General features: G+C 36.3%; 4 non-coding genes across 4 annotated transcripts; 2 read left to right on the forward strand and 2 right to left on the reverse strand.

Annotated features, from left to right (window-relative positions):
- Nucleotides 1-4,323: 4,323 nt before the first annotated feature.
- Trnae-cuc lies at nt 4,324-4,395 on the reverse strand. The gene has a single exon. It is a non-coding gene; the product is annotated as a tRNA-Glu (tRNA).
- Nucleotides 4,396-17,843: 13,448 nt separating this feature from the next.
- Nucleotides 17,844-17,915, forward strand: Trnae-cuc. The gene has a single exon. It is a non-coding gene; the product is annotated as a tRNA-Glu (tRNA).
- Nucleotides 17,916-19,748: 1,833 nt separating this feature from the next.
- On the reverse strand, nt 19,749-19,830 carry Trnal-aag. Its single transcript has one exon. It is a non-coding gene; the product is annotated as a tRNA-Leu (tRNA).
- Nucleotides 19,831-20,522: 692 nt separating this feature from the next.
- On the forward strand, nt 20,523-20,594 carry Trnae-cuc. Its single transcript has one exon. It is a non-coding gene; the product is annotated as a tRNA-Glu (tRNA).

Here is a 20,594-nt window from a genome sequence, read left to right on the forward strand (position 1 = left end):
TGGCGTGTATTTTTCTTTCGGTGTATTTTTTCGGAAAGCCTGTCAAATTTCCTACAAGTTTGTCTTTGACCACTTGTTGATACGATGCAACGGCCTCGAGATGCAGCAATATTTAAATTACGAATTACAAAAATATTTAAAACACTTATGCCTTTCTCAAATGTCATCATCGAGTGTAACTGGCTCCATATACACAAAAATGGTTTATATATGCCTAGGATAACATGTCTACAAAGTTTTATTGAAATCGAAGAGGGTCGAGAAAAATGTACCTAAAAAAATCTTGTTTTGGGCTGGAATTGCTCCACAGTTACATTTTAAAATATTTACGTGCCATTTTTGTATGAACAATATGGAGACTTTTATGGGTGAACCAATGACACAAAATGGCTTCTCTGGTCATCGGGAAGGCCCCCACAAAGTTTGAGCCAAATCTTAAAATATAAGTAAAATCCATTTCAGAGATGGGTGGAGAATTGCTCCCGAGTTAATTTAAATTAGACCATTGCCCCAAGTTTTCGCAAATCAAATTTACAGTGCATTTTCAATTTGATTAGAAAAATATTGATTGATGAAAATGAAAAAGTCACAAGTCTGTGAGACGTATAAAATGTCACCTTTATAACAATTGGATTTAAGTTCATTCAAAGTCAACTAAATTCCAACAACATCATTTTATTGTTTTATAATAGCGAGGTTTAGATGTAAGTTAATTCAAAATCGATTGAAACGTTAAAAAACTGACGTGTGACGAGATAGCACAACTACAACGAATAGCCAAATCTCAATTATACCTGTGTAAATATCCCGAAACCAACTCTATACTACGTGGGTGCAACTCAAACACTAAGAAAATCGCAAAAATACACGAATATGAAACGTGGAAAGCCGAGGCAAATAAAATCCCATGGAGCTGATTCGGTAGAACGAACAATGACGAACAGCTCAGCGAGCCAGTTTGGTATGTTTTATGAATGTGAAATTTAATTAAGTTTCAGACCCATATTTTCACAGCTCTCTGTGACAATCAGTGTGAGCAGAATAGTGTACATGGTTTGAATTACATTTCATGGCATGGCTGCACCCAATTTGAATCATGAGAGATCCTTAATTTTCCACATTGTTGGCTGAGTGCTATTGGCAAGCCATCTCGGAAACGTTACGTAAATGCTCTTTCCAAAGTGGCACAATATTTCAATTGTACTGAGTGGGTCTCTCGTCGCAAATGATCCATCATAACAATAATGATGGCTGTAATTGTTGGCACTTGTGCATCATTTAAAAGTAATTGATGCTCTTTTGTCAAGTTGATACAATTTAAAATCATGTTGAAGGATTTTTCCATTGAAAAGAAAGTCCTTTTAATGATTGTGTAAAATGTCTAAAGTGGGTATTCGCATTGTCCAACATCCGCCCACGCAAACCCCTCTCGTTGCCAACTTATTATTCATACTATTCACGACCCAACACACACACACAAACTCGTCGTTTGACACGCCTCGTTAGGGCTCTTTTAACGTGTGTACACTTTTGCTTTCCCCAACCGGGGCCGAGTGCCATTTGCTTCCAAACAAATATAATTACCCTTTCAGACGACAACAACAAGCAGCAGCAGAGACCACCCCCGCACAACGCAAGGCTTGTGTTTGTGGACAAGAGTCCTCTTCAACGAGCGCGTTTCCCCACCACCCGCATTTTCCTTGCTTTTTACGAGCAAAACTCGTTGATCCACGCGTTTTATTCCACGTGGCAGATTCGTCGAGGGGGCCATCATCAGCCAGCCCATGCTCCTCCTCCTCCTCCTTTTGCCAGGATGTTGTTGTTCGAGGGATGTTTTGCCACCCATCAACGCGGAATGAATTCATTACTATCAATAATTAATTAATGTGCGAACCGGCAGCGCCGTGGAAAGGTTTCGGACGGGGTTTAAATTTATCTCTGTCATTTTTTGGGGGCGGGGGCGTACGATTCTACCTGAGATTTAAGGTGAACAGTTTTGGCTTTACTGGTTGGGTGGAACGAATCGAAATTTAAGTTTATAATTGAAACACTTTCAGAGGTAAGCTCAGTAAGAAGTTCATGAAAATAGATTTCAATCGACCAAACCTTGATGATGTCTGTGAACTTCTCCCAAAAATGATTATTTTCGAAAACTAAAATTGTTTACTCATTCTTCTGCCTTATTTACAAAATCAAGTTTAGGATTTGTTTAAAAAATGTGATCTACCTATTTCAAATCTTCAAGAAACTTATACTCAGGAAAAATTCAACCCAGATAAAACTCAAGTTCATTTGTAGACTTTTGTGAGTTTTACCAACTTGAAAATTTGATAATTACATCCCTTAGGCTACAAAAGCCTTAAAATTTTTCCGCAAAATGAAGAGTAAAAATTAAAAACGTACGGAATGGTATGGAATCATTCGATGAGGAGTTTTCAAAATACCTCAAGAAAAACTTTATGTGAAATTTTGAAACTAATTAGCTTTTCGCGCACAGATATTCAAACACTAAATAAATGTAATTTTGCACCACGATTACCCAGACGACTTAAACCGCCAGCGTACCTTTCGATCAACGATGATATAGGAAGGACTTTTTACAGTAATTTTAATCACTTTGAACACCTAAACCTATTTTAATGCAACAAATCACACAGAAAATAAATAGTACTTTTGTTACTATGTACAAAAAAAATATTAATCTTAATTTTTTTTTTTCAAAAAATTTCAATCTGTTGTTACCCACATTGCAAAAACATTTTTTTTTCTCATTTTCTATAATATTATGTTTTGTGAAAATTTTGGGTTTTTTCCGAATAAAAATCCATTATAAAAATCGAAATTTATGAGAACAATCACGATCGTTTGATATCCATATTTGACTTTAATTTTTAGTATTTTTCCCAGAAACATTGAATTTTAAAAATATTTAGAGGGAAAAAATGTTTTAAAAAATCAATGTAATTTTTCAAGCAAGAATGAATTTTCATAGTGTTGTAAGCAATGTCTCCAATATAGCCCAAATCCCAAAGTTTCAGTTAAGAACGTCACGGTTGTGTATTCCCCATATGCGGTGCTTCACCAAGGCATGACTGTGTCTATTTTTTCAGTAATTTTACACAAAATGATGTGTAAAAAGTGAAATTCAACAGACACTGATGAAAATTTCATCAGCTCTTGATGAAAAATTATAAATTTTTAACACAAAATCTGTCACCATTTTCAGTTGTAATATCACTCTATTTTTAACTTTGTATGTTTTGTTGTACTATGTAAACAAACCAAACTTTTGCTTTGCTTTTTTTTTTTTTTGAACAATGGTTCAGCAAAACATAAAAAGAGAAATGAAAATTAAATTAATATAGTAAAATAAACCTAGAACACCAAAAATCAAAGCAAATCAAATCAAATTACCAGAAGATTCGTTCAAAATCCATTAAAATTGAAAAAATATGTTTTTTCTATTTTTAAACAAACAAAATATGAACGCAGATATTTTTTTATAAATGGAAAGTAGGTTTTTTTTGCATGAAAACATCTTTATATTCTTCGATCCAAAATCAGATAAAATTAAAACTATTTGAGGTGAAAACAATTGTGTTTGAATGGACATATTTTTTATCCTTTATTTAATCTTGTAGAAATTGAGTTACAAACAGCAAAAACTCAGACGAAACCTGTGTCTTACATTTTATAGCGACTAACAACCTCACTACAAAGTCGTTACAAGTCATCAATTCGATGCCTCTGTGCTCTCTTGTACTAAGTTTGCTGGTTTTCCTGTCTAGTTATCAAAAGAGAGCACAGAGACATCGAATTGTGTCCAAATTATCGACTAAACCACTAAAGAAATTGGTTAGGTCAAAGATGTTTTTTCTTCATATAATTAAATGTTAGCTTTATCAAATTTGCTCTTATGTTTTGTCTTAAATTTGTTAATACGGCACAAACTTTATTATTTGCTATTCCAAATTCGATCGGCTCCGCCTCACACCTTTCTACCAACAAGAACGTGTTTCTCGATTGGCTTGTCGATTTTGCTCGCGCAACAATCCGCAGTGTAAAAGTTGGTCCAAGTGCGAGAGCGTAATTTGCCTGTTTCATTTAGCCACTTCGAGCGTAATTGAGAACCTGTTCTGGGCACATGGCCTGGGGTGTCGGAGGCGTCGCTTCTCGGAAATGGTGAAGTTTTGCCGAACTTGTGCTGGTGCTGGTGCGAAAATTTAACGCGAATCCTCGCAACTGTTGGTGTGAAAATACGTTCTAGACGGTATTTGGTTTGGCTTCTTATTTTCAACCTACAATAATCATGCAAAAAAAACATTCCCATACCGGGAATCGAACCCGGGCCTTCCGGGTGAGAGCCGGATATCCTAACCACTAGACAATATGGGACATGATCATTGTGTGATGTGTGATTATTTTGACAGAAATGTTTTAATTTAAAAGTCCCAATTCAAGAATGAACGTTTATTTTCACTCGCAAATCCACCGTGAAACGTGAAGTTCTGCCAAAGAAACCCACACACGCATGCACACTTCTGAGACAAAATTAGATCATTTTCTTCATTTCAAAGATGTGTCTGATGTTGCCTCTTTCTCTGTGGATGATTTTCCCCAGGCCGTGTGTTGCTGCCGCCTGTGTCACTTCTGTGAAAAACGGGTTCTCGCCGGAAAAAGCGCGCGCGTGTTTGAGTTTTATTAATCTTTCGCACATCATCATTTTTCCTTCGGTTTCAGCACCTTTGCGCCCAGGTAAAATATCAACACTCCCTTGGAAAAAAACGCGACACGGAACGCGATCTTTTGGCCTGGCGCTCCCCCGGGGTCAAAAATTCTTGTGAAAATTTAGCTGAGCACGGTGTGTTTTGTGTTTTGAAATTAATTTAAATAATTTTAAATCTATTTGTGAGAGTCACATGATTATTTAAAATCCAATAAAAATAATTTTAAAATAACATTATATTTTCAAACCCACCGTGACCACACCAAGTTTGGTGTGCGTGTATATCAAGTCAATATATTAATGAAATTCATCCGGAAGGTTGCGGCGGCTCTCATCTCGATATCGGATACCTTTTCGCGCCGCGCTTCTTCATCGTGTGTTCTGGGCGCCCACCTTTGGCCCCGGCCACGTGGAGGTGAGAACCGTTCGTTACGCAATACGCGTGGGTGTATTGGGGTGAAAAAACAGCTCATTATGCTAATTATAATTGCGCACTTATGTTTCGCAAAACGAGCCTTTTTGGGGGAGTGCACAGGGAATAAAACAGGATCGCGTGAACGATGCGAATGTTGATTAAGGATGGTTTTTTTTTTTTGCAAAACATGAAGAGGAAGAATAATTTGAAGACAATGATTAAATGTTTGGAATTAGTCTTACTTCAGTCTACGGAAGACTGAATTAAGGAGGGAATGAGATTCTGCAAAATCAGACTGTGGGGTTGAATTTGGACCATTTTTTGTGCAATTGGTTGGTTAAGCAAAATGCTATGTGTTCTTAGGGAGCGTCTTTTATTACGTAACGCAAAATTTGGGATTTTTGACCCCCCCCTCCCCTCCCCTTCGTAACAAATCGTAACAGATGAGCGATCCCCCCTACCCCACTGTAACGCATAACGCAAGGTCTTTTTGCAATTTTTATGAATTCTTGCATGATAATTTTACGTTACGTAACACAATTTTTCAGTACCAAACTACTTTTTATGTTTCATTATATATTATTCTTCAATGAACTAAAAAAATCTTCACTAAATTTGAACGTGAAACAAAAAAATCTCATCATTTTCAAAAAAGTTTCCACCTAATTTATGGATGAGCTCTTTTTATATTTTAAAACAAAATATAGGGCATGCTGTATAATCATTTATTTTTCTACATTTTTGATATTCAACTAATAAAGCAAAAACGTTTTCGCTGATTTGCTTCTGTTTTAGCAGTTCACATTTTATTGAATTTCATATCAAAGAAAAATTCAACAATCTTGTCCATCCAAAATGAGTAAAATAGTTTGAATTTTCTGCAACATTAAGCCCATTCAAATTATTTTTTAAGGATTTCATCTCTCTTTTCAAAAACTAAATTTAAAATCAATGGGCAAAAGTAATATAATTTGTAACTAAATCAAAATTTTTATTTAAAATGAGAACAGAAAGCTAAAAAGGGGTCATTTTAAAACTTTCACGGGAATCATCCACCAAAATAATCAAATATCGCAGTAATTTTGAGTTTTTGACCCAGAAGGAGGGTAACCGTATAAATTAGAGCAACACATGTCTCATGGTGAGAAACATTGGAAAGTGATAAACCTTGAATAAAGAAGATAATTTGCGAAAAAATTGTGCACTGTATCCCCGGCGGAATTTATCAGTTTCAATTTTTTCGCAAATTATCTTCTTTATTCAATGTTTATCACTTTCCAATGTTTCTCACCATGAGACATGTGTTGCTCTAATCAAATATCGTTAAAATTAAACAGAACTCAGAAAAAATCTGCCATGTTTTTAAAATGAGATTTCGAAGATAAAAAATACTCTTCACTTAAATTTGAATGAAACAAGGCTTATTTTTTTTTAAATTTCAATTTTCAAATTAAATAGTAGTGAAATTTTTACTAATGTGAAAAAATATTACCAAATTTTGTTAGTTCCTAAAAACTGATAAATTTAAACAATTCTTCAAATGGTTCATATAAAGCTTTTCAATTGAAAACTTATAAAATGCACTTAAATAGTCTTTATAGTTGAAATATTGAAGTTGTTTGAAGAAAAAAAAGATCTGAGAAAATTTATAAATATCAAGAATTTCACACCGTTTGCGGACGGTCATCAAATTTCACTAACCCTATATTAGTAATTGAACAAGGGTATTTTCACTCGCTTAATTATAAAGTAGATCTTTGAATTATTTCTATTCCTGTTTGAGTTTGATAAAATATTAAAAAAAAATCGTTACAGTTTCACACAAACATAAAATTTAACGGGATTTCGCGGAAAAAGACAAATTAAACCTTAATAAATATAACCTGAAAACGAACGTGTACCTATTTTATCTGAAAATCCTTATCACAACCATCCCGCAAAAATGTAATATAATCCAATCTAATCCAATCTAACACAGGCGCAGCCAGTCCGATGAAAGCATGGGAGGGTTCATTAATTACGTAACGCAGTTTGGGGGAGGAGGGATCGACAGCTGTGTGCGCTTCATACATTTTCTAGACGAGGGGGAGGAGGGTCCAGAAATCAGCGGCCAGCCCTATTGCGTTGTGTTTACCGCAGAGAGAATTCTGAGAACGGATCACATCAAGGATGCGTGGACATACCGTACCAAACGCTCCAATTTATGATTGCATTGGTGTTGTGTAGGGTGTGTTAAGTGTTATTATAATAATAACATAATAATAATAATAGCATATAAAAAAATTAATAGTGAATGAAAAAAACACAAGACTAGAGAAATATTTTTTTGCAGCAGTGGAAGAAAGACCCATGTTCACAGCACAAGTTTATAGCAGACGCTGAACAGTTCCCAAAGTTTCGGTTTTTGACGAGCTTCATTAATCTATTAGTTTGTTGAGCAGGTGCTCCCTTCTGTCAGCTCAAAAGGATACGGTGATTGCTGAAACTGTCCGTTGATCGCTTTATATCTTCCGCGGGGAATCTTTTGGCTCCTCAACTCAATGTTCAACAAAAACTTGTCGAATGTGTGTGTGTCCTCAAGAAACGCACCAAGCTCATGATTATTTTATTAGCGGAATCAATTTTACATTTACATATTTATGAAAGGGGTTCCTTGTACGATAGTGTGCCAAGATGGTCGTTGGCAGCATGTTATCACGCTGGAATCTAGGCCCTTTATTTAGAGCATGTAAGTATTCCAGCAGGAAGTGGCTATTTGCAGATGTCGCGTTATCTCGGCCGGAATGTCGTCATCTGGTCGTCAGACTCTACGATGACAACGGCCGACCGTCATGTAGTGCAAGAGGCATGTCATATACACTGTCACGACCATCGACATGGCCCAGACGTTGCTGGTTGATGAGCTACGCTGAAATCTCATTACAATTTATTATTTAATATACAGACTGCTGGACATGTGAACGTTCGATCATAGACTTATAATCTAGTATTGATTAAGCTGAGATTTTTGAAGATGGCAGATTGATATCCACGTTATCACTTTCAAACTTTTTCAAGTCTGGTTTCCTCAATTTTCTTTGAGTTTGAAACTGTCACAACTAGTAGTTTATGGACAGAAAGTGTTGCTAGTACTGTCCTAACAGATCAGTAGTGCGGTGCCTGTGTGGACGCTCAGTCCTGTTTTTTCGTGTTATTTTCCGTCTCTTTTGTATCGCTGTTCGAGTGCATGGGGTGATTGGTCATTATAATTAAATAATGGCATCAGTAGTGCGGTGCCTGTGTGGACGCTCAGTCCTGTTTTTTCGTGTTATTTTCCGTCTCTTTTGTGTCGCTGTTCGAGTGCATGGGGTGATTGGTCATTATAATTAAATAATGGCATCAGTAGTGCGGTGCCTGTGTGGACGCTCAGTCCTGTTTTTCGTGTTATTTTCCGTCTCTTTTGTGTCGCTGTTCGAGTGCATGGGGTGATTGGTCATTATAATTAAATAATGGCATCAGTAGTGCGGTGCCTGTGTGGACGCTCAGTCCTGTTTTTCGTGTTATTTTCCGTCTCTTTTGTGTCGCTGTTCGAGTGCATGGGGTGATTGGTCATTATAATTAAATAATGGCATCAGTAGTGCGGTGCCTGTGTGGACGCTCAGTCCTGTTTTTTCGTGTTATTTTCCGTCTCTTTTGTGTCGCTGTTCGAGTGCATGGGGTGATTGGTCATTATAATTAAATAATGGCATCAGTAGTGCGGTGCCTGTGTGGACGCGCAGTCCTGTTTTTTCGTGTTATTTTCCGTCTCTTTTGTGTCGCTGTTCAAGTGCATGGGGTGATTGGATTTCTTCTTCTTCTTTTTTCATTTATTTTTAGTTCGCGCGTTCGTTGGCCGATGAATTTTATTTGTGTTCTCTTTATATAGTTTTCGATAGAAACGATCCGATTTTTGAAAACAAGCAAGTCGTATTGCTGGATTAAGTCCTTTCCATATCATCGAGGATCGGAAGGCACGTCGACGAATATGTTTTAAGGCTTAAGCTATAAAATAATTTTAATGAATGAAGCCCTTCTTACATCACCGTTGATCGGAAGGCACGCCGACGGAGAATTTCTGGAGAATCGCGGTCGAATTAATACTATATTTAAATCCCTAGATAGGTATCTTTCCGCAGCCGGCTGCCTAAGATTTTTAAAATTTCAACCAATAAACAAATTGCTCATGGTCGCATCACCTACCACAGTGAATCCTGACCTCATACCCATCTTACTAACCCTCAAAACTCATGTGATACTTTGTCGGAGACGCAGTCGATTTGGCGGTCCCATCACTCAAGTATCGGCTAACATTCCCATCCACTTCCCCGTGTCTTACCACTGGTCGTGGCCGGCGTCGGTATTGATCAGCACGATAGGGACCTTTGAAAATTGCGAAGGGGTGATGATTGGTTCCTACTTTTCATCTGTGGTCCACGGAGCAATGTTTGGGGGTCCTGGTCAATAACGAAGTAGCAGCTACGGGTAGACACCAATGCTATGCTATGCTATGCTAGAAAGTGTTGCTAGTACTGTCCTAACTATACATCTATGGTTGAATCTCCCACCGTGTATGCTCACATCCCCTCGAGCTACTTTAGATTGGAGGATATCCTGAGTACCATTCTGTGACTGACTGATGACATCACCAAATGTCACGCCGTGTCCTATCTAGACACGAGTATGCGAGTATGTGTGGCTGCTGTCATACCAAAAATAGAACCATTCAGAACCGCCAACAGCAGTTTCTGAGTGGTAAAATTTCGTTTCGCACATCGTTGAGGTCATTGCATTTTGGGGAAGGGGACACTTTAACGATATATCGTAAAGCAACCATCGTCTGTCTGGCTTTCTCTAATTTTCAATGTTTTCTGGTAATAAATCACGATTATTCCACGCATTTCCTCGAATGTTCGATTTTATTGTGAAAATTAATCAGTGCACTAAACCTAGCACAAACCCCTCCTCCTGCCTCCGTCGACATGTATTATATAGTGCGAAAATCGTGGCGAAAATGGCGGCCCAATGTTATTCAGATTCCGTTCGATAAGAGGATAAAGATATCCCACTTCGCGGAAAGCCCGATCATGTTGCTCGTAATATTTGTATATGTTGCTTTCCCATCATATATGAGAAAGAGCAAGGATTATACCAGCAATGTTTGGACCCTCTGCGAACAGAGAGGACACCCCATTCGACGATGGTTTATGGCGGTGCGATAAAAGATTAATGGTCCACAGAGCCAGAGCACACAGAAGCCGGCTTGTTGAGCCAGCTTGTTGCATCACTGCTGTTGCTGCTGCTGCTGCTGGGCTGGATTTAGTCGTTTAGCTTTAGTGTTTATTGAGAATGTTTGGGATATGATACAGTCTCTTTGATTGTTGTTTAATTTTTGATGATGGGAAGCGGATTGACCGAGAGATATTTACTTAAAAATTTCTGTGACGTTGACACCTTTTAATACTGTATTGTATTAAAACCATCGAGATTTTGTATTTTATGTATTTTTCACATCACATCACAAATCATTTTTTTGTTGTAACATTGCAGAGTTAGTTTTTCGAGTATATTAATTTTGTACAAATTTGTAGAAAAGACCGTTATAAAAATGTTGATGTCAAAAAATTAGGGTTTTGCTTGAAATCATCAAGAGTTAACGCGATTTTACAGAGAAAAAAATTATTAAATATCAAAAAGTGAAATAGTTCACCAAAACAAAACAATAGATTTGTTTACAGGTTGCTGACAAAACAACACATTTTTATTTTCAATTGTGATGTTCGTTTTCAGTTAATATTTACTGAAAACTGCACTACTGATATTTTCAGTGAGTTTTTCGCTGAACTTAATTTATAATTTGTATAGAGCTGTCAAAGTTTGCTGAAATTCCAAAAAAAAATCATTTACTGAAAATTTCAGTAGTGCAGATTTCAGTAAATTTAACTGAATTCAGTCAAGATGGTCGATTTTTCAAAATATGTTTTTTTTCGGTTGCTGCTTGGGGAGCGATTGGTTGTGTTCGCACTTTGCGCATTGCAATTTAATTTTGTATGGGAATTAACAAGAAAAAATCCACTTTTTTACACTTGGATTTTTGTCTTTTCCATTCTCCACTAAATTTCTGAAAACAACACAATACCTTACAATTGAGAAAATTCTCTACAACTTTCCCGAAGAAAGTATTGTGCTATCTTGCTCCTGTCAAAAGATACAGCGTCCTCAAAACTGGTCTAAAACGTGTTTTTTGCTCGGAAATCACGTTTTAGACCAGTTTTGTTGTAAATTGTAGATAATTTTTCTCAATTTTAACGCTATTGTGTTGGTTTAAAAAAAATAGTGGAAAATAAAAATGATGAAAATCAAAATGTAAAATAGAAGGTTATTCCATACTAATTCCCATGCAAAATTGAAATGAAATGCGCAAAGTGTGGACTCAACCAATCGCTCCCAAATTTTGAGGAGTTGTAGTGGGGCGTACCCGAGCAGACGGAAATAACTTGGTTAACACATTTTTTTATATTTCATAATACTAGGCCAATAAGATTTTATGTTATTTATAATAAGATTTGTTATTCGTCGTTATGATTTTATTGTTATTGGATTGTTATTGTAATAACAGACTTATAACAATATGAGTTATTCCTCGAACAAATCTTTGTTATTATTTTTTGTTATTTTAACAACTAATCCAATCATTCCAATAACAGTTGGAGGTATTCTTCCATAACAAAAAATGTTATTTCAAAGTTGTTTCGGCTTTCAACCAATTTCAGACCAATAACAAATTTTGTTATGATAATGTAAACTGTTATTAACCCCTTATGCAAAACTGGATTTTTCAAGAAGATTCCATAACACTTTTTGTTATTTTAACCATATTTGTTATTGAAATGGCATGAACTTTGTTATTACCGTATGCCCAGGTAAAAGCAACTGAAATTAGTAAGAAAGGCAAAAAAACATGTTCTGAAAAATCAATCATCTCCCCGAGCAGACGGAAATAACTTGGAAATATTTTTTTTTTGATATTTTAAAATACTAGGTTTAATGTTATTTATAAGAAGATTTGTTATTCGTCGTTATGATTTTTTTGTTATTTTAACAACTAATCCGATCATTTCAAAAACAGTACGAGGTAATCTTCCATAACAAAAAATATTATTCTAAAGTTGTTTTGGCTTTCAACCAATATCAGACCAATAACAAATTTTGTTATGATAACATACACTGTTATTAACCCCTTATGCAAAAATGGATTTTTCAAGAAGAATCCAAAACACTTTCTGTTATTTTAACAGCATTTGTTATTGAAATGTCATGAATTTTGTTATGACCGTCTGCCCGAGTCAAGCCATTTTAATGACCATCTTTTCTGTGATCCATAATTGATCATATTGCCAATTAATGATATTTTTTGGTCATTAAATTCAAATATCTTCTTGATCTTCGAAAATGTTTAGGAAATGATGTTCAAATATTAAAAAAATATTTATAAAGAGAAATACTCAAACTCATATTTGAATTCAGACCGCTGTAAACACATACTTTAGTCTCTAATATTCTTAAAAGGAAGCTAGCTGTATGTAGTGAAGCCAATAAACTAGTTTCCAATCAATTCACTCCAGTTCGGTAATCAAAATATTGCAAAAAACAGTTCCCACAAGTGTGAATAAAAAAATCCACTCAGTTACACTCACTCTTCGTATCCCAAAATGAACAAAGTTCCGAATGCAACGCCAACGCCACCGCACATTGGGGACGACGACGAGTGGCTCTCCATAACCGGCTGCAATAAATCGGAAAAGTGGTAGCATTCCAAGCACCATCTCTCGTTTTGAGGGGGTGGAAAACCCACATTTGAAACCGTTATCCTCACCATCACACACCCCGGCAAAATGCATGTTTGTCAAATGTGAATAGTGCAAACTACTTCTGATGGTGGTGGAATATCTAATAAACCATCATCGCGCGCGCGTTCCATCGCACATCGGTATCGCACGGATGATCAACGGCTTGCACGCTGAAATAAAAAGCCCCACTCTTCAAACGGGCAACAAAAAAAACCCAGCTCATAACCATTTCCCACCCGAGCGTGCGACGAGGGGGTGCGGGGTGGAAACTGGAAGATATATGAATGTGCGGATCATACTTTAGGGCCCGGCTTTTCCCAGGACTTTTCGACCAAGCGAACTGGAAACATATGGAAAAATGGGGGCCCCTCCTGGCTGGCAGCTCCGAGTGACTTCATTCAGAAGGATCGGAACCATTTTTTCCGGCAGTTTTTCATAATTTTTTTTCGGGGAATAATACAACAAAAAAAAGCTTCTCTGAAATACCATTTTCCACGCTAGAAAGTCCTTCGCTGGGGCAGTATGGCATTGCTTTTGAAGAGTGCAGCACCAGATTGTAGTCCTCACACGCTAGGGTAGGGTACGCTGTTCTATTGTTGAACATGCCAACTTCTTATGATATGAAATTAAGATCGTTAAAATGATTCATGAAAATATGACAATTTTGCCCAATTCGCATCAACCAAGGATACAGCCATCAACCCCTTTTCCGGCATAGAGAGCACCAAACCACCCCCCGGAATATACGCGGCCAAATGCCGGAAAGCAAACTGGCAACACTGACTGGAGGATGCCCTTTTGCTCTGACACAGTACAGCAGCAGCAGCAGCAGCAGCAGCGAGTCCTCCCCCGCTATGTATTATGTACCATTACTCATTTCTGATGCTGCTGCACGAAAACCATCCACTTTGAACTCGAACCGAGCTCTCATGCACATTTTCCCTCTGCTTAACGATCTGTTTCGGGTTTAAACTTTTGACGATGATATGTGCACTTGGCTCCGAAAGTTCTACCCCCTCCTCTCTTTGCAATGAGGGTGAAAAGCAGGTTCTCCGAAATATGGTGGCATATGTTTTGATGGATTTTGGGTAGTTTTATTTTGCGGAAAGTTTTGTCCATTTATAAGGATTAAGGAGATTGCAAAGAAATCTGGATGAATATATATATTTTTGAAATAGGTCACCAAACGTATTTCGATTCATTTAACGATTATAAAAGGTTCAATAAAGGAACTAAAGTTTAAAAAGTTAATGGTGAAATATACCCAAAATTAATTATTTCCATCTTTTTTTATTTTTACCTAATTCTACATAAATAAAAAACAAAAAACATTTCAAGCAATTTTCCTACATTTACAAAAATTATTGGTAACTATAGAATATTACTCAGAAAACACCACGGAGAGACTAACAAAGACAAATCAAACACTCAAATGTTTAACTTGTCAAATAATTAAGATACATTTTCTGACTGAAAAACTTATATTGATAAAACTAGCTAAAATTTTAGTCAATCGCGTTCAAATATCTTTACTAATATTCTAGTTATTTAAAAGCATAACCGATCGATTGTTAAATTTGCTATATACCCGGGCAGACGGTAATAACAAAATTCATGCCATTTCAATAACAAATATTGTTAAAATAACAAAAAAAGTTATGGAATCTTCATGAAAAATCAATTTTTGAATGAGGGTTTAATAACAGATTTTGTTATCATAACAAAATTTGTTATTGATCTGATATTGGTTGAAAGCCAAAACAACTTTGGAATAACATTTTTTGTTATTGAAGAATAACTCCAACTGTTATTGGGATGGTCGGATTAGTTGTTAAAATAACAAAAAATAATAACAAAAATGTGTTCGAAAAATAACTCAAAATGTGATTGGTCTGTTATTACAATAATAGTCCAATAACAAAAAAAAACATAACAGCGAATAACAAAACTTGTTATAAATAACATAAAATGTTATTGGCCTAGTATTTTCAAATATCAAAAAATGTTATTCCCACGTTATTTCCGTCTGCTCGGGTAACAAAATTCATGTCATTTCAATAACAAATACAGTTAAAATAATAGAAAGTGTTATGAAATCTTCTATAAAAATCCATTTTTGCATAAGGGTTACATAACAGTTTATGTTATCATAACAAAATTTGTTATTGATCTGATACAGGGTAAAAGCCAAAACAACTTTGAAATAACATTTTTTGTTATGGAAGAATACCTACAACTGTTATTGGGATGATCGGTTTAGTTGTTGAAATAACAAAAAATAATAACAAAGATTTGTTCGAAGAATGACTTATACTGTTATTATTCTGTTATTACAATAACAATTCAATAACAAAACAATCATAACGACGAATAACTAATCTTGTTATAAATAACATAATATATTATTGGCCTAGTATTTTCAAATATAAACAATTGTTATTCCCAGGTTATTTCCGTCTGCTTGGGTAGACAGATTTTGATAGAATAAATAGAAAATGTATTTTTATGAATAAAATAAACGCACTTGATTTGCCTAAAAACAAATTCTTGAAAATTTTACGTAGGAAAAAAAAGCTTCAGAGCAATTCTCTATCAAAACCGGAAATGGATTTTATTTGTATTTTTTTATTTGGCTCAAACTTTGTGGCGACCTTCCCTATGACAAAATAAGTTATTTTGCGTCATTGGTCCACCCATACAAGTCTCCATACAATTTTGGCTGCTGTCCATACAAAAATTGTATGTAAATATTCAAACAACTGTATCTCTTGAGTGAATTTTCTGATCAATTTGGTGTCTTCGGCAAAGTTGTAGGTATTGTTGAGGACTTTTGAGAAAAATAGGTATACGGATTTTTTTTTTGCAGATTTTTTGATCAACTTTTTTTTCACTAAAACTAAATTTCCCAAAATACGTATTTTTTTAATTTTCGAGATTATTTGATATGTTTTAGAGGACAAAAATCCGCAACTTTGACAAATTTGACATTATTTTTTAATGCAAAATTAAATTTGCAATCGAAGAGTACATTACAGATTTTTTGATAAAGGGAAATAGCCACCGAAAGTTTGATTTTAGCGAAATATTTGCAGTTTTTCGATTTTTTAAAATAGTGACCATGAGTGACCATTTCTTAAAATATTTTTTTTTTAAGTTCAGAAAATTTGCTATAATATTGTCTAAGAGACCTTGAAGATTGGACCTCGGGTTGCTGAGATAGAACCGCTTTAAGAAAAAGAAACAGGAAAATTGAAGTTTTCTAAGTCTCACCAAAACAACCCACCATTTTCTAATGTCGATGTCTCAGCAACTAATGGTCCGATTTTCAATTGTAAACATGAAACATTCGTGAAATTTTCCCATCTTTTTGAAAAAAATATATACATTTTAAATACATTTTACATTTTAAAAGGGCCAAACATTGAATATTACGCCCATTTAAAATGCTAGTCCTGATTTAAAAAAATAATTTTATGCAACAATTTCCATCAGGTTCACGTTTTAACACATTTTACACATTTTTTATGTAAAATTACTCAAAAAAGAGGTAATATTCAACCTAACAAATTTTCAACCTTCCAAATTTTTTTTTCTGTGTGTGTAGACCCTTTCCTACAGCCCTCTGAAGGAATTTTGATGAAAAACCAATACAATCACAATTTCAAGTAGATATTTGTCTACAAATCTTTTATTTGGCATATTCGGCATCATTCAAAACAATATTGACTGAACTTTAATTGTCCTTTTCGCCAAAATAAGTGTGCAAAAAAAATTAGGTAACAAGCCGTAGTCTCAACATTTGAATGCAAAAAGTATTTTAAAATGCATTTTAAACTAGTTCAGTTGTTTCGCAATCAATTGTTTAAAAAAAAGTAAGATATGACGAAAAAAAAAGCGAAAAAAAATACATTTTGCGATACTAAGCATCGAAAATTTTCACGAATTTCAAAAGATGTTTAAATTAACCCAAACATGCTAAAAATTATTTTCAACGCAGGGGAATGCATTCTGAATCAATTTCAGCTGATTGCACTTACTTTTCCATTGAAATTTGTACCAGCCTTATTACGCAATAATAAGTAACTGTGCCAATTTTGAGCCAAATTGGTTAAGGCTAAGGGGTCGCTTTTCATCGTTGAAGTTTATATGGGGAAAATCGCAAAAATTTTTGGGGAAAAACATCGCTTCAGGATTTTTGCAGCAGGTGGCGCAGGTCTCGCCCAAAATTGTCTTATAGGAAATTTAATTACCTACAACTTTGTAGAAGGGTGCAAGACGATCCGAGTTGATCCTGATGAGTTATTAGCAATGCGATGAAAAGAAATCGGCTTATATACTTGAAAGTATAAGAAGAATATAAGAATATACTTTGTCTAACAAAATCATTAAAAAAAATTGAATCGTTTTTGCACCCTTCGGCAAAATTGTAGAGGATTGAATTTCCTACAAGAATCTCACACTTGGCCAATTTGGGTGAGACTCGCGCCAACTGGCAGAAAAATACTGAAACGATATTTTTCTGCATACATTTTTGCGATTTTTCTAAATATAAACTTCAACGATAAAGGGCTATAGGAGGCAGCCTATCTCGCCAAGGGAATGGGTCAAAATTTGGGGGAGTGGGCTCCCTGATTGGCATGCCTAACAACTTTCTAGAAAAGAGAAAAAATCAAAAATATTCCTGGAATATACTTTATTAAATACCCCAAATGTGCACCACCCTAACCTTCAATCAAGCCAAAAGTTGCCCTTTTAAATTTTCTACAACTTCCATTCTCCGTCTCAATTTTCCTTATTTTTTTCAGTGAAGATAATCACACAACACATCAAATTTAAGTCCCATATTGTCTAGTGGTTAGGATATCCGGCTCTCACCCGGAAGGCCCGGGTTCGATTCCCGGTATGGGAATTCTTTTGCGCGATCATCTCATGCGTTTTTAAGAAGAATAATTGATGTTTATAAACATGGGACGATGCGTCACAAAAATAACGTAATATTTTTCTATATTACCTCCCAAACTAATTTAATACCAAAAAAATATCATTTCATATAAGTAAAACATTACAAAGGCAATTAGAAAAGCCTTCAGTTTTCTCCCATGGGATTTTCCTCAATCCATTTTTTCCTTTCAAAAACCAACTCTCATCCACCCTCCAATAACATAACAAACGGGAATACTTGCACCAGCATACGCGAGTGTGTGTAGCATTTCCTCCACGCTTGACAAAGTTCGCCCAACTTTCGCTCTGTTTTGGGCTCTAGGTAAGAGACGTATCAAGTAATGTAGATTGAGAACTTGGATATTTGTCTTACTTTGGTATGCTTTCGCGCTTCGCGGCCTCTTCAAACAGCAGCAGCAGACGAGAGGCTTCTTTCCAGCCACGTGAGTGAAAGAAGACGTTTATTATTTCAGCCCTAGAGCAGATTAGTGATTTCCAGCTGAGACGCGTCAAAGTTTTAGGAATAATTTCACCGTACAGTTACATCTTATGTTGGGGTTTTGAGTTGAAAATTGAACAATTCTAACAGTAAATGAGTCTTTTAAAATTATTCCTAATAAATTTTCAAAATCCAAAAGAAGTCCAATTCAATCTCGACCACACATTCACACCGGTAACAGCCTGACAAATGGTGCCCTACGGCTCCGTCATACATCATGGCGTAGTTTCAGCTTTAAAACAGCCCTGTACCGGCACTAGTTTCCAGCGCACAACAACAACATTCCGAGCGTCCTGCGAACACGGCGTACATGTGTGGTGTGTGAAACCCCCTCCGGTGGCAGTCAATATATCTTTCCGGTTTCTTCGCCAAGGTTCTGACGCTGGTCCCGAAAGATTTATGATCAATCCTGGCTGCCCCGAATTCACTTTGGTGGCTGCTGCTCCAAACTGCGGGACAGTTTCGTGATTCAGCTTCCTGTAGAACCAATCGAGCCCGATTCGAACGAAACGACGACAACCGGCGAGCTGGGATGGATGGATCGTTGGCGTGTCGTAACGATGGATTGGCCAAAAGGTCCAGCCAGCATCAATCGACTAGACGAGCTTGACTAGTTTTTTTTTCCCCACCCTGGGGGGATGTGAATTTTCCGTGTGGGATGTTGAAATCTATCGGCGAAAACACGTCGAGTCGTGATTTGAAACGGAACGCGGACTTGTTTTTCACTTGATTCGTCATACTGTTTAAAAACATGGTGCTAATTGGAAGATTGAGTTATAACTGAGGCATCATCTTATTTAATTTGGCTGAACCAAAATTCCAGGTTTTTTATAATACTTTGGAATTTATTACTTAAGCATTTTGCATATTGGTACTGGGTACAGGGAAAAAATCATTTTTTTTATTTTATCAAAAAAAGTTTCTGGCGAAATTTTGACTTTTATTGTGACAGTTTGACATTATGCTTTCGTTCGTACAAGCAGAGAACAGTCGTTTGGAATTCTACCGAGATTCCGATCATTTCTCCCATAAACGCATTCAAATGACTTCTGTCACCTCGCAGCAAAGACAACAAAGAGAGGAGAGAGAGAGAGAGAGAGAGAGAGAGAGAGAGAGAGAGAGAGAGAGAGAGAAAAAGAGAGAAAGAGATCAGGGATAAAAGTTACCCCTTAGGAAAAAGCTTCACACAAATCGATGAGGGGTCTGGGCAACTGTTGTGTGAGTTGGCGGAGAATTACCCACTTTTGAATGATCCCTAATTTAGCATTTAGAAACAATCTCAATCCCCAAAAAAAGATCTCTTGGCAGCGGTGGGATTCGAACCCACGCCTCCGAGGAGACTGGTGCCTTAAACCAGCGCCTTAGACCGCTCGGCCACGCTACCTCTTGTAATAAAAATGAAAATTTTGTTACCCGCGCCATTCTAAATATTAATTTTCTCTCCTCATGTTCTTTTCGCATAATATAGCCCCCCACAGCATCCATCTCAGAACATTTCCCACATGGCACAAGCAGCATGCACAGCGGACGTGGACACATCTTAATTATGGCAGCTTCACAAGTCGTAAAAAAGAACCATCCGTCAAAGCACCTGTGGTCCCTCACTGGTGCTCGGCCAGGAAAACACACGGACGGATGGTTCGCTCTGGTTCTTACTTATAAATTCATTGACCTACATATCATCTCGGTGACACTGCCGGGAGGGAAAATTAAAAACCACCCACGATGACACTGACTTGTGCCAGATGGGGGAGGGAGGAGGGCAAATGTGTCGCCCCTAAATTTGAGCTTTTCCAGGTTAAAAAAAAGGAAAAGACGGAGAAAATTAATTAAAACCAAATTAAAGTTGGCGACAATTTGATTCCGTCAACGGTGGGATGTTGACTCGCTCGTTTGAGGATTATTTTTTTTTATTTTTGTTTTGCATGAAACCCAATTCCAACTACCCGACATATTTTATCGTTGTTACGGGAGATTGTTGCAGCTTTGAAGTGTTTAAAGGAATGAAAAATTAAACAAAAACAGAAATTCGACATTCAAAATATAGTCCTGGTATCAATGACCCAAATTTAACAGTCCCATATTGTCTAGTGGTTAGGATATCCGGCTCTCACCCGGAAGGCCCGGGTTCGATTCCCGGTATGGGAA

This window comes from Culex quinquefasciatus, chromosome 2 (genome assembly GCF_015732765.1).
Source record: "Culex quinquefasciatus strain JHB chromosome 2, VPISU_Cqui_1.0_pri_paternal, whole genome shotgun sequence".
Classification (NCBI taxonomy): Eukaryota; Metazoa; Arthropoda; class Insecta; order Diptera; family Culicidae; genus Culex; species Culex quinquefasciatus.